This window comes from Rhinolophus hipposideros (genome assembly GCF_964194185.1).
Source record: "Rhinolophus hipposideros genome assembly, chromosome: 10".
In the NCBI taxonomy this organism is placed as follows: domain Eukaryota; kingdom Metazoa; phylum Chordata; class Mammalia; order Chiroptera; family Rhinolophidae; genus Rhinolophus; species Rhinolophus hipposideros.
In genome coordinates this window covers 30,761,939-30,777,500 of record NC_138056.1, presented here as the reverse complement: position 1 = coordinate 30,777,500, position 15,562 = coordinate 30,761,939, and the positions used below count along the sequence as shown (strand labels likewise).

The window sequence follows — 15,562 nt, the reverse complement described above, 5'->3', positions numbered from 1 at the left end:
GAGCAAATAGATGTTTTACTTTAGCAAAAGTTTGAATTATTATTTATCTTTTAAAAATATTCTTATGAAATCTTTGCTTCCTTATGATTGTAAAGATATTCTCCAGTGATATTTTTCTATAAGTTTTGTAGCTTTAGATTTTATACAAAGGTCTGTAATTTAACAATACTAAATAGAAATGGTTAGAGAAGACATCCTTGCCTTGTCTCTGAACTTAGAGGGAAACATTGTCTTTTATTATTACATATGCTATTAGCCATTTTTTGAAGATGCCATTTACCAGATTGAGAAAGTTTCATTCTATTCCTATAGTGTTGATAGTTTTTATCATGAATCGATGTTGAATTTTGTCAAATATTTTCTCTTCATCCACTGACATAATTCCAGCTAGTAAATGACAAAATCATTATAAGAACTACAGCCTTCTAGCCAGGACCTATGGTCCTACGGTCTTAATAGCTGTGGTACGAGATCTGACAATTAATTTTGTGCACTCATCCTAGAAAAAGTGCTACATACCTCATTGCTGAATATCACTACAGTCACGTTCGAAGTACTCCCCTTCGGAAGCTATGCACTGACTTTGCACCTAATCCACCCTTCAAAGCAACTTTGGTACTCTTTTTTCTGGATGGCCTTCAGAGCTGTCATCGTATTACCCTTGATGTCCTGAATGTCATCAAAATGTCTTCCTTTCAATATTTCCTTTATCTTTGGGTAAAGAAAGAAGTCATTGGGGGCCAGATCAGGTGACTAGGTAGGGTGTTCCAATACAGTTCTTTGTTTACTGGCTAAAAACTCCCTCATAGACAGTGCCATGTGAGCTGGTGCATTGTCATGATGCAAGAGCCATGAATTGTTGGCAAAAAGTTCGGGTCATCTAACTTTTTCACACAGCCTTTTCAGCACTTCCAAATAGTAAACTTGGTTAACTGTCCAGTTGGTAAAAAGTCATAATGAAAAACCCTCTGATATCGAAAAAGGTTAGCAACATCACTGCAATAAGTTTGCAAATGTAATTTCAGACCTTGTATATGTCAATTTGAGAAAGAATTCAGTGTGGATATATACAATATATACGCACATGTTTTTGAACCTGAAATGGCCAAAACAGTACACAAGCAAGTCCTTTTGGCTCAGTACAAAAACAATTTTTCTTGTTTTTCAATTTTCTAAAATTCAAATTGGAACATTCAGAGAAAAAGAAAGCTGTTTTATATTGGAAGACACTAAAGTCTTCCAAACAGAATATGAGAAAACAAAACAGAAAAAAAAGTCTCAAGGACTTCTCAAGTGAATAGAAAATAGGACGATATGATGAGTAATTTCTCCTTTTATGAGTTTAAATGAGTAAATATAGTAAATGTAAAATGGACCATCAATTTAATCAAATAGAATTGCTAGTAAGACCCAGTTCTTCAGTCTGACACTACAGCTATGGGTAATCCAAGGAATGTCCTATAATTTCTTTCTTTAGCCTCTTCACATTGTGATATTACAGTCAATAAGTGGCAGAGACTGACTTAAGTGAGTAACATACGTTCAAGCTGACAATGAGACAAATAATGACTGTTTATCTACTCAGTGGCTATTGAAACGAACAATGCCACTTAAACTAATTTCCTGATGTCCTGCTGTTGATAAAAGACAACAGTTTCCTTAACAGTTCTGAAAGGGATGACAGGAAGTATACATGATCCATTTCATAGACATGAATACACATTATGAACTTCAAGTAATTCTACCCATGGACAGCATATAAGCTAAGTATACTGGCCATTTTCATGTGTGTTCTAAGCTGACGTTACCTCCATTCTAAATTGTGGGACAGTAATCAGTTCTAGTAGTCATCAAAAGTTCAACATTCTCATCATCACAAAATAGCCTAAGGCATCATAGGATCTTGTCATTGCAACAGCTTCCCTGATATTTTACTTGTTTATGAATGGCAAGCAATATGTTTATAGTGGATTTTATTTTGGGGGAAAAAAATCAATTTCAGACACATGAGTTATTTTCTGATGGATAAAATTCCTTTAATCACTAGTAATACTCTTAAATATCCATGTTACATGTGGGAAATACAACACATTGAGTGATGAGTTTGATACAGAGAAAGTATAATTGCAATATTAGGTTTTTAAGGAAGCAATGAATATTTAAGCTTAAAATGTCATGACGAAATGATAGCTTTTATCTACTGATACATTCATATTAGAATAAATATTTATTCAGTTTTGACACAAACAAAATGCAGGATTTATTGCATGTGGGTGACATGCGATTAACAGTATATATTGATCAGCAGCAAACAGAACAATAATCAATTTAATAATAATTGAGATAATTAGAAAAGGCTATGTTGTAGATACCTTAATGTATGAAAATACAAACCAAATAGTAACATTTGAAGAAATTATTCTATTTAAAATACAGTTATAATTAATCATAGTGTTGAACAATTAGGAATTTTAAATCTCAGAGAGAAGAATATGATTTGCTAAATAATTATGTGTCTGTCTTTTAAAGACTTAATCTTATAAAAAGCAAAAATACTTTTTTAAATTTACAAACAAATGTTAACAGTATTCATTAAGAATTGAGGTTTATTAATGTTAACCACTCAAAAAAATGCAGAATGGAAAAAATATACTGTAATAAAAGAAGAAACAGAGGGGAAAATCATAGAATACCACCACACAGAAATAACAGACAACAACAAAAAGGCAAAGAAACAATGGAGACACAGTTTTACCAGAAAACTAAAGATAAAATGATAGAAGATCCTCACATATCAATAATCACCCTAAATGTAAATGGACTGAACTCACCAATAAAAAGGTACAGAATAGCAGACTGCATCAGAAAACTAAACCCAACCATATGATGTCTCCAAGAGACACATCTCAGCTACAAGGACCAGCATAGACTCAAAGTGAAAGGGTGGAAACTGACACTCCAAGCAAATGGTACCCAGAGAAAATCAGGTGTAGCCATAATGATTTCCGATGAAACAGACTTCAGGGTGAAAAAGATAACAAGAGACAAAGATGGACATTTCATAATGGTAAAGGGGACTATGCAACAAGAAGACATAGCAGTCATCATTATTTATGCCCCCAATGAGGGAGCACCAAAATATACCAAGCAACTACTAACAGAACTAAAGGGAGAAATTGACCAAAACACAATTATACTAGGGGACTTAAATACATCATTGACAGCTATGAATAAATCATCCAAACAGAAAATAAATAAGGAAATAGCAGCCCTAAATGACACATTAGATGAAATGGACATAATTGACATTTATAGAGCACTTCATCCTAAAGCATCAGACTATACATTTTTTTTCTAGTGTACATGGAACATTCTCAAGGATAGACCATATATTGGGACATAAAACTATCCTCAGCAAATTTAAGGAGATTGAAATCATACCAAGCATATTTTCTGATCACAAGACTTTGAAATTGGATATCAAATGCAAAAAAAAGCAGGAAAAACCACAAATCCATGGAGATTAAACAACATACTTTTAAGAACGACTGGGTCAAAGAAGAAATTAGAGGAGAGATCAAAAGATACATAGAAACAAATGACAATGAAAATACATCCTACTAAAATTTTGGGGATGCAGCGGAAGCAGTTTTAAGAGGGAAATTTATATCACTACAGGCTTATCTAAAGAAACAAGAAAAATCCCAAATAAATAACCTTATGTTACACCTTAAAGAACTATAAAAAGAACAAATAAAACCCAAAGTCAGCAGAAGAAAGGAAATAATAAAAATCAGAGCAGAACTAAATGAAATAGAAAACAAAAGGACAACAGAAAATAATTAATGTGACATAGAGTTGGTTCTTTGAAAAGATTAATAAAATTGTCAAACCCTTGGCTAGACTCACTAAGATAAAAGAGAAAAGACGCTAATTAACAAAATCAGAAATGAAAGAGGGGAAGTTATCACGGACACCACAGAAATACAAAGGATCATCCAAGAATACCATGAAGGACTATATGCCACCAAATTCAATAACCTGGAAGAAATGGACAAGCTCTTAGAAACATATAGCCTTCCTAGGCTGAACCATGAAGGATTTACTAGTGAATTCTACCAACTTTCAAAGAGGATCTAATACCAGTCCTGCTCAAACTCTTCCAAAAAATTGAAGAAGACACAGTACTCCTTAACTTATTTTATGAGGCCAGCATTACCCTGATACCAAAACCTGGTAAGGATAACACAAAAAAAGAAAACCACAGACCAATATCTCTGATGAATTCAGATGCAAAACTCCTAAACAAAATTCTGTCAAATTGAATGCAACAATACTTTAAAAAGATAATTCATCACGACCAAGTGGGCTTTATCCCAGGGGCCCAAGGATGGTTCAACATATGCAAATCCATCAATGTGATACATCACATAAACAAAATAAAGGACAAAAATCATATGATTATATTAATTGATGTAGAAAAAGCATTTGACAAGACAAAACATCCATTTATCATTAAATAACTTAATAAAATAGGTATAGAAGAAAAATACCTTAACATAATAAAGGCCATATATGACAAATCTTCAGCTAATCTCATAACCAATGGTGAAAAACTGAAGCCCTTTGCTCTATGTTCAGGAACACAACACGGCTGTCCCCTATCTACTCTCTGCTTTTCAACATAGTGTTGGAAGTCCTCGCCAGAGCAATCAGGCAAGACAAAGAAATAAAAGACATCCAAATTGGGAATGAAGAAATTAAATTGTCATTCTTTGCAGATGATATGATGTTATACATGAAAAACCCTAAAGACTCCACCAAAAAGCTACTAGACACAATCAACGAATACATTAATGTTGCCGGCTGCAAAATCAACGTACAAAAGTTCATTGCATTCCTATATACTAACAATGAAACCTCAGAAAAAGAAATAACAAAAAATTTGTTTTGCAATTGCAACAAAAATAATAAAATACCTAGGGATAAACTTAACCAAGGGTGTGAAAGACCTATATGCTGAAAACTATAAGGCATTTTTAAAAGAAGTTGAAGAAAACACAAAGAAATGGAAAGATATTCCGTGCTCATCGATTGGAAGAATCAACATAGTTAAAATGGCTGTATTACCCAAAGCAATATACAGATTTAATACAATCCCCGTCAAAATCCCAATGACAGTTTTTAAAGAAATAGAACAAAAAATCATCAGATTGTTTGGAACCATAAAGGACCCCGAATAGCCAAAGCAATCTTAAGAAAAAAGAACAATGCTGGAGGTATTACACCCCCTGACTTTAGCTTGTACTGCAGGGCAACAATAATCAAAACAACATGGTATTGGCAGAAAAACAGACACATAGACCAATGGAATAGAATTGAGAACCCAGAAATAAAACCACATAAATATGGACAGATAATTTTTGACAAAGAAGCAAAAAACATACAATGGAAAAAAGACATCCTCTTCAATAAATGGTGTTGGCAATTGGAAAGCCACGTGCAAAAGAATGAAACTGGACCGCTATCTGTCACCATGTACCAAAATTAATTCAAAACGTATCAAAGACTTAAGCATAAGACATGAAACAATAAACTGCATAAAAGAAAACATAGCTACTAAACTTATGGACCTCGGGTTCAAAGAGCATTTTATGAATTTAATTCCAAAGGCAAGGGAAGTAAAAGCTAAAATAAATGAATGGGACTATATCAAACTTAAAAGCTTCTGTACAGCAAAAGAAACCATTGACAAAGTAAGAGGCAACCAACTGAATGGGAGAAGATTTTTGCAAACAGTGCCTTGGATAAGGGGCTAATATCCAAAATATACAAGAACTCATGCAACTCAACAACAAAAAAACAACACAATTGAAAAATGGGCAGAGGGCCTGAATAGACATTTCTCCAAAGAGGACATACAAATGGCAAATAGACATATTTAAAAATGCTCAACATCACTAATCATCAGAGAAATGCAAGTAAAAACCACAATGAGATACCACCTCACCCCAGTTGGAATGGCTATCATGAACAAGACAAATAATAACAAGTATTGGAAAGGCTATGGAGAAAAAGGAACTCTCATACACTGTTGGTGGGAATGCAGACTGGTGCAGCCGCTATGGAAGGCAGTGTGGAGGTTCCTCAAAAATTACAAATAGAATTACCATATGACCCAGCCATTCCTCTCCTGGGCATCAACCCCAAAAATCTGAAACATTTATCCATAAAGACAAGTTTGCTCCAATTCTCATTGCAGCTTTATTTATGGTGGCCAAGACATGGAAACAACCAAAATGTCCTTCAATAGATGAATGGATTAAAAAGTTTTCATATATATACACAATAGAATACTATTTGGCGGTAAGAAAAGATGAAATAAGACCATTTGTGACAACATGGATGGATCTTGAGATTATAATGCTAAGTGAAATAAGTCAGACAGAAAAAGCAGAGAACCGTATGATTTCACTGATATGTGGTATGTAAACCAAAAACAACAAAAGAACAAGACAAACAAATGAGAAGCAAAAACTCATAGACACAGACAATAGTGTAGTTGTTACCAGAGGATAAGGGGGTGAGGGGAGGGAGATGAGGGTAAGGGGGATCAATTATATGGTGATGGAAGGAAAACTGACTCTGAGTGATGAACACACAATGGGATTTATAGATGATGTAATACAGAATTGTACACCTGAAATCTATGTAACTTTACTAACAATTGTCACCCCGATAAACTTTAATTAAAATAATCAAGAAGTATTTTGTCTTTACAATAATTGTTACCATACTACATAGTGGTAGTTTTATACATATATATATATATATATATATATATATATATATATATATATATATATAACATTATCTATAAATAGTTTTGATTGCTAAATAAGTAGAAAAAAAGAGAAAAAAAGAGCTAATGACTAATAACATTTTGAAATATTTGACCCATCTCCTTTTACCCCCTCCAAAAAAATATTACAAGGATAATAATTCAGTATTGGCTTTCTTTTTTTCTTTTTTTTTCCTTTTAGCTTTTAGCATCTATATTATTTTTTACTTTTTTTTTAGTTTTATTTTATTTTATTTTATTTTTACATCCCTCACACCGTGAACCCCCCTCCCCCCATCCACCACCACCCCGACCTCACACCGAGCCATCACATTATACACATAAAATTATAGTTGGCATTCATTAATGTCCAGCCTCTGGTGTACAATGCCATGACCAGGCATCCACAGCATCCCTGAGGTGGTCTCCCAAACAGGACACATGTCCATCGGACACCCAACAAAATCCCCAAACACTATTGAATAAGTTCCCCAAAGTAATTCTCAAAAACCCTGAGGCCATCCTGTGGTCACCAGCCACCCCCCAATCCCTTCACCCTTCCCCCCATCCCTAACCCCCTCCCCCCCGCCCATCTAACAACTCTCGGTTTTTTGTGTCCCCAAAACTGTTTCTGATTAGTTCATACACATATTCTTTTCTTTAGATTCCGCATATAAGTGAGATCATATGGTACTTGTCTTTCTCTTTCTGACTTATTTCACTTAACATAATGTTCTCTAGATCCATCCATGTTGTTGCAAATGATAAGATTTCTTTTTTCTTTATGGCTGCGTAATACTCCATTGTATAAATGTACCACAGCTTCTTAATCCAGTCATCGACCGATGGGCATTTTGGTTGTTTCCATATCTTGGCTATTGTGTAAAGTGCTGCAATAAACATAGGAGTGCATACAGATTTGTGAATTGGAGTTTTGGATTTCTCCAGGTAGATGCCCAGGAGTGGAATTACTGGATCATAGGGTAGTTCTATCTTCAGATTCCTGAGATACCTCCATACTGTTTTCCATAGTGGCTGCACTAATCTGCAATCCCACCAACAGTGCACTAGCATTCCCTTTTCTCCACATCCCCGCCAGCATTTGTCGTTTGTTGATTTATTGATGATAGCCATTTTGACTGGGGTGAGGTGGTATCTCATTGTGGTTTTTATTTGCATTTCTCTGATGGTTAGTGAGGTCGAGCATTTCTTCATATGTCTTCTTGCCTTCTGTATGTCCTTTTTAGAAAAATGTCTCCTCAAGTCCTCTGCCCATTTTTTAATTGGGTTGTTTGTTTTTTTGGAGTTGAGTTGAGTAAGTTTTTTATAGATTTGTGATATTAATCCCTTATCAGATATATCATTGGCAAATATCTTTTCCCATTCAGTAGGATCCCTTTTTGTTTTATTGATGGTTTCCTTTGCTGTGAAAAAACTCTTTAGTTTGATGTAATCCCACATGTTTATTTTTTCTCTTACTTCCCTCGTGCGAGGGGATATATCAGTGAAAATCTTACTCCGGGTAATGTCCATGAAGTTTCTTCCTATATTTTCTTCAAGATATTTTATGGTTTCAGATCTTACATTTAAGTCTTTAAGCCATTTTGAATTTATTTTTGTATATGGTGTGAGGAGGTGGTCCAGCTTCATTTTCTTGCATGTGTCTCTCCAGGTTTCCCAACAGCACTTATTGAACAGACTGTCTTTACCCCATCGTACATTCTTGCTTCCATTGTCGTAGATTAGATGGGCATATAGGCATGGATTTACTTCTGGACTCTCTATTCTGTTCCATTGATCTATGTGTCTATTTTTATGTACCATGCTGTTTTGATTACTGTAGCCTTGTAGTATAGTTTGAAATCAGGTATCGTTATACCTCCCACTTTGTTCTTATTTCTCAAGATTGCTGAGGCTATCCGGGGTCTTTTATGGTCCCATATAAATTTCAGGATTATATGTTCTATTTCTGTGAAAAACGTCGTTGGCAGTATTGGCTTTAATGTTTGCATACCTGTACTCAGGTTCTTATTTGATCTTTCGGTCCTTAGAGCACAGTTTCAAAAGTGTATGCATTTTAACTGTCGTAATGTTTCACATTCATTAGAATACAGTCCTAAATTATAAATGGCACCCAATAAAAACAGTCCAAAATATGAACAGACTGTTTTCTCATTCATAATTAATAATGAATTGTTGGCCCACATTTGCAAATTACTATCTTTTAAAAGCCATTTCACTAGTAATCCAAAACCTTTTCATTCATTCAACCAACCAATATTTTTTTTTTCCTCAGTGCTGTCTATTCTTGGGAATGTTGAATTTCAGTACAGCCCAATCAGCACCTATAGGCTAACTCCTTGGACAGGATAGCACAATTATTAGCAATGTTATTTTTTCCTACATTTGGAATAATATCAGGGTGATTGAACATCTGTGTAATTGAATGCAATATTTGGAGAGTTCTTAAGAAAAACATTGCTATTTTGTGTGAAATTGCCAATTGATACCTGCTCTGTGCAGAATTGTGCTGTGCATCAAAAGTAAAGAGGCCTCAAAGAACCATTAGCCTCCTGGGGAAAACGAATATCATTAATGTTTGTATAAAGTAATGTACTAAGAGCTATAGTATCGATATTAGAAAATTTTATTCAACTACCAAAAGGCACAGAATTCACTGAGAAGACGTCGTTTAAGCTGGCCTTCTGGGATACTTAGAATGCGGCTAGAGATACTTAGTATTTGGAGGTATGGTTGTGTCATTGAGTACAGCAAGTATTTCTAGGCCAAAGTGTGGCAGATTTGTAAGGGTCAGGGTGAGAATGCATTTTTTGCATGGCCTGCTCATATTCATACAATTATTACACAATGACAAGCAACATGCTGCAATCACTGAATAGTCACTTTTATCCATAGTGTAGATATAACTCAACTGGATTTTTATTTGCTTTCACACATTTGAAGCTGCACTATTTACTTAGCAGATGCTCTGCATAGTTGCCTCGACAACTACAGTTTTATAGCCATTGAGCCGTAAAGACAAAAGTTCCAAAGCAAAGTGAAAAATTGCTATTCTTTTAAAAAATGTCGATCTGTTCAACTAATTAATCATAGTAAATGTGAAATTGCTGTGCAGGTTTAACCAATTTCAGATGAATAATTAACATGTGTTTTGTTTTTATAATTGCTACCAATTATCTTAACAAAAGGCAGGAACATCATTGAGGCTTCTAATATTAGAGATACGTGACAAGCTACATTTCCAGTATTTTGTCAGCTTTCTGCATTATCCTGACCTTTCTGAATATTGATCTATACGGTTAGACCATGAACAAAAGATAACACTGTCAGAAAACAAATATGAAAACACTTTAACCAGAATGGATAGGTGTTTCATCAAGAATTTCTAATAAAGTAAAGATGACAACTGATGCTGAACAAGCAAGACAAAAGAAGAAAAGAAACAGAGCTAAACTCCTTTAAGACTGAAAATCTCATTGCTGCTCAGACAGTGGAACAGGTGATTAGCTCACACTTTTCTACTTCATCTTCTTCATATTTCTTGTAAATGTAATGGTAGAAGTTTTCTTCCTTTAAGTGAGTTACATGGATGGATTTGGTATGTAGCGACACAGAGCCTTGAGATTGCCAGCAGCGAGAGAGCTGGATAATGGCAGAAGTGTCAGAAGTCTTGACGGCCACCATCTGGGATTGATTACAAATGCTTACAATTCCAGCACTAATGCCACCATTGTCCTCAGTTCACATAACTAAATCCATTTTAATTGTTTGCAATTATCCCGTGTTTCAGATTTTTTTAGTGGAAGACTTAACGTTCTAGTCTTTGCTTTGAAATTTAGCGATGATGTAAATTTTGTCAGAAAATTCTACTCTGCCTCATTTCGTCCTCTTCAACTTAAGTTAGTAACAACTCACCTCCCTACTGAAACTTGTTTATTATAGGAATCCAGAACTATAATAGACTTGAAATTATTTAGCTGTGTTTCACATGGAATGACAGTTTTTATTGTATATATGAAGGTTATTTTTCCTAGAAAGAGTTCCTCTGGGTTCCTGAGGGATGTACATTTTAAAACAAGACAAGAATCAAGCTATTTGTTACTAAAATGGAGCTAGAGGACCCAGCTTGGATTGATTAGAAAATGTGCATTTTGCAGAATCTCTACTGAATTGGGATCATTGCTCCACTGACACACCACACCCGAGGCACTGCAGCCACCCTGGAAGTCAAAGGCATTGGAGTGGGCTCATCTCATGGACAAGTGGAGTATGGGCTCAGCCTAAAGAAAGGCAGGGCCCAAAGAGTGACCCAAAGAAAGGGTAGAGCACATGTTTGCAATGATAATTTTCTAAATGTTGCCAATCAGGTAAGAAGAGTGTATAAGCAGATGCAAGTTAAAAATTCCTCCCCAATATTTCCAAAAGGGCAGAACTCTCTATTTTATGAATCAAGGTAGAAATGCAGGGAGACAGAGAAATTTTATTCTATAGATCCCTTATATTTTGTCATCTCATACTTTTAGTTTTCACCCACATGCTTATGGTTAGCCAGTGCTCTAGCTGCCCTCCTCCCCCGCGCCCCCACCCTGCTCCAGGGGAGTAGACAGGACTACAAGGTCTTCCTGCTTTGACCAAGATGTTAAACAGTCTGTTAATACTATTGTATGTGTCCCTTTTGAAAACTCTTGAGATGTATACACACAAAATGTTCTGTAATTGTTTAGAATAATGAAACAACCCCAGAGCTAGGTTATATCTTTCAACCAATAAACTACTGTAATATTTTTAAATCTTGCTTTAAACCACATCCAAGGCCAAAGAAGAAACTGTGGAGAAGCTCCCTTTATTATTTGTTCATTTATCCAAATATGTATTGAGTAATATATTGTTGAATAAATAATATGGGTACCTATTATATGTCAGGTACTACTACTGGTGTTGTTTTTATATCAGTAAATAAAATAAACATACACAGAAAAATCCTGTCCTTGTGTCACTGCAGTATAATGAGAATACACAGGCAATACTATAATACATAAAATAGTATAATATATGCTTATGACTATTGTGGTAAAATTGAAAAACAAATGAAAATAAAAGAGTAGGGTTTGGAATACCATGTGAGACATACCTGTTTAATTTTGTGATTAGAGTAAGGCTTATTGAAAAGGTGACATTGAACAGAGACCTAAAGAAAGTGAAGGAGTAAACTAGCATTGCAGGTAGAAATAAAAAAAAGAGGTCTCAAGATGATTTTATCTTCTATTATTGTGTTATACATTTGGAGGCTTATAAAAAGTTAGGGAGAAGGCATTTATTCAGACATGTGAAACGTTTAAACTCATAATATTTTTAAAAATCAATGTTCTGATAAATAAAATTATCGTAGTGACTATAGGTTTACAAACTGGTTTTAGCAATACAACCCTTTATGTGACTCTCACGTGGCACCTTAGTTTATCAAGCAGCTAAGAGCGGGGGTTTCTCCATTAAACTGGGGTTGGGAGGCCTCTCTCACAATCATAGGTCACACAAAGAACACAAGTTGATTTTTCAAAACTATTAAGTGCCAATTAAAATAAATGTGGATTTACATATGCAAATATGGACTTCTTTTTCATAACATGCACACTGAAATAAATACTGCATGGAACTATTTGTAGCAAGGGATCTCTTTAAAAACTGCCTGGTGACCTGCTCGCGCAGGCGCAGCTGCTCTCCCTGGATGTACTGCTGCAGCGCCAGGTACAAGCACATGTACTGCGCCTCGGTCTGCACCATCCCCGAGCGCTGCCGTCGCACCGGAGCGCTGCCGTCGCACCGGCTGAATCGTCTTGGGAACGTCGATGTCGCAGTCCAGCCCTGGAGATGAGTGCGCTCAGGGCGGGCCCGGGAGAGTGGGCCGTGGCTAGATGGGAGGGACGGGGCTAGATAAGAGGGGCGGCTCACCCTGCCTGCGGATGAGGTCCACCAAGATGTCAATCACGATGATGGTGCCGGTGCGTCCGATGCCCGCGCTGTGAGGACCGAGCAGGAGGCCTGTGGCGAGTTCGCCGGACGAAGCCGTGGTCCCGCCCCGGGTGGCACTTACGCAGCGTGGCCACGCTCCCGCCCCGTCGCACCTGCAGTGCACCACCACCACGGGTCTGGCTCCCGGCGTGCTTCTCTGTGCCTGGTTCACCTCCTCTAGGACGCCCAGGACTCCGGCGGGCTCAGCGGGGACGCCGTGGTCAGGCCAGCCGAAGTACTGGCCCGCCAGCAGGAGCTCCAGGCTCATAATGGGACAGGAGACTGGCAGGTGGCCAGACTTGGCTCAAGGTGTCCTGTCTGATGCACACCGGGCCACACTTGCAGCTGGCCACTCACACCTGCCTCGCGCACACCCACCCTGATGTAGTTGGCGTTGATGTAGTCGACTCCAGCCGCTGTCCCTCCTTCCGGGGGTACAGGAGCCGGCATTCCTGCTGCTGCAGCATCTGGCAAGGCGGAGGAGGCTTCAGCAGATCCCCCAACACCCATCCCACCTCCCCGCCCGCGCCCTTCTGCTGGCCCTCCCGCGGCCAGAGGATGAAGTCTGGCACCTCGAACTCCTCCCGGAAGCCCTGTTTGGCCTTCTCGCCGACATCCGTGGGCCTGTTGAGCTCCCGCATGCGTCTCTCCATGCTTGGGCAGTGATCCTCGTGGCCTTGAGGGGCTGACAGGGAGAGGCCCGTGTCCAACTGGGCAGGGTCCCTCGGCGCCCTTTTCCCTGGGTTGGGAGCAACCCACTCTGGCTCCCAAGGCCACATCAGGGTGCATACCTGCTTGAGGGGCACCACGGCTCCAGACTTCTCCACCATGGGGTTCTTCTTGTAGCGCTCAACCAGGTCTCTGAGGGAGTCGAAGAGCTCCCCGCCCCCCACCTCGTACTTCCAGTCTGGCTGTGGGACGACAATGAGGGGTCTGGCCGCTGCTGCCTCCCCTGAGCCCCACCCCCATCCTGGCCTTGCCTCCCACCTGGAAGCGGATCATAATGTGGGTGACCAGTGGTCGGTAGTCCTCCTTGTCGGGCTGCTTTGGGAGCACCGACAGCACAAAGTCCCTGGGCTTGCTTTGACTCTCTGCACCAGGAAGCTGCCCGGACGCCCCTTTTCCAACAGCAGCTTCTCAGCCTCTTTGCCAGACAGGTGCCCATGGTACCACCTGACCCGGGGAAGGGGGTGGGAGCACAGGTGAGACTGGGGGTCACAGCCTGGCCAGGTGAGGGGGCACAGACCCAGATACAGCTGGAAGGCTCCCAGACAGACCCACACAGACCTCAGGGGCGCAGGCAGCAGCCCACCCAAGCTGGTCACAGTTTGCCCCGCCCACCTCCCTGACCCTCACCTCCCTAAGAGCCGGCAGGAGGCAGGACAGAAGGGCTCTGCAGGGCCCGGGGTGGCCACCAGATGGCAGCCTGGTCCTCAGCGAGGAGGGAAAGGGCCACCTCCCCAGAGCCGCCCCACCCCCTACCCTGGCGGGTGGAGCTCCCTCTGGCCTCAGCAGTGCAGTTGGGAAAACCGAGGCTGGAAGAATCCGCTCACCCCACGTGACCAGCTGGAGGGCAGGGGTAGGCCGGCTGCAGGACTACTGCCACACACAAACGCCTGCATCCGGTGCCTGGGACCTAGAGGAAATGATGCCCCGGACCCCAGGGGAGAGTTGTGCAGGACACCCAGAAGCCCCCTCGGATACTGCACAGACTCCGGCCGGATCTGCTCACCGCTCGGACGTGGGGTCCTGGCGGCCCAGCGGGTGCCGAAGCTCGACCGGGGCCCCGCTGCGCTCCCGGAGGAGCGCCCCCCGCTGGCCGGTGTAGTGCTGCACCAGCTCCGCCAGCGTCGCGAACTTCTCCCCACCATGTAGATCATAATAGTCAAAAACAAACAAACAAACAAAAAAACTGCCTGGTGTGTTATGTGGGTATGTACATAGGGGGGGAAAATGGGGGAAAATAGGCATTAACAGTGGTTATCTCAGGGAAATGAGCTAGAGAAATTGCACAAAACTATCTATACCATTTTGGCTGTTTGCAATGAATTTGTATTATTTTGCACACAATATGTATTACTTTAATAAAGAAACCATTGCTCAATATTGTCACATGACAACACACACACACACACACACACACACACACATATTCATTCAAATTCTTTTCAATTTAAGTCAAACTCAAATAGCGAAAGCAACAGTATCATTAAGTTACCATTGTGGAATTCTATGCAAACCCCAGGCATAATTTTCATCTGCCAAAATACCCATCTACACGGTATTACCCATCACTCAGACTGAGTATTAAGATTATTAGAGCAGATGGTCGTTCCTAGAATCAACCATACTTCTTGGCTCATGGGAGGAAGCATCTTTCTAAGAATTACATGGACACTTTCTGTTTGTATCACATATGCCATCCAATATCTGTCAGACAACATTTCTCTTCTCTGCCAATTTAGGAGGAAGTTACTAACCACAATCTTGTTCTCTAATAGAATAGTTGTTGTATGAAACAAATATAAAGCAGGAGTGACTCAGTTATTGGAGAGATTTTCCAACTGTATTTTTAATTACAATTTCACCTTAAAATGACCATTTCTCATGCTTTCTATGAAATAGGTGTTATAGAGAAAAAAATCTTCTTTTCTGAATAAAAGTGCAAAAGGGTGGAAAAAAGACAGTTCA

At 39.2% G+C, this 15,562-nt stretch overlaps 1 pseudogene across 1 annotated transcript in view; it reads right to left on the bottom strand.

Annotated features, from left to right (window-relative positions):
• Window positions 1-10,345: 10,345 nt before the first annotated feature.
• LOC308503378 (tyrosine-protein phosphatase non-receptor type 11-like) overlaps window positions 10,346-15,562 on the bottom strand; it is an 88,897-nt pseudogene continuing 83,680 nt past the window's right edge. Inside the window, exons 2-10 of the transcript in view lie at window positions 14,604-14,787; window positions 13,859-14,044; window positions 13,663-13,782; window positions 13,444-13,556; window positions 13,250-13,338; window positions 12,985-13,134; window positions 12,812-12,879; window positions 12,557-12,724; window positions 10,346-10,546 (exon numbers count right to left, since the gene is read on the bottom strand). The product of the transcript in view is annotated as a tyrosine-protein phosphatase non-receptor type 11-like (transcript). The remainder of the gene's footprint in view (window positions 10,547-12,556; window positions 12,725-12,811; window positions 12,880-12,984; window positions 13,135-13,249; window positions 13,339-13,443; window positions 13,557-13,662; window positions 13,783-13,858; window positions 14,045-14,603; window positions 14,788-15,562) is intronic.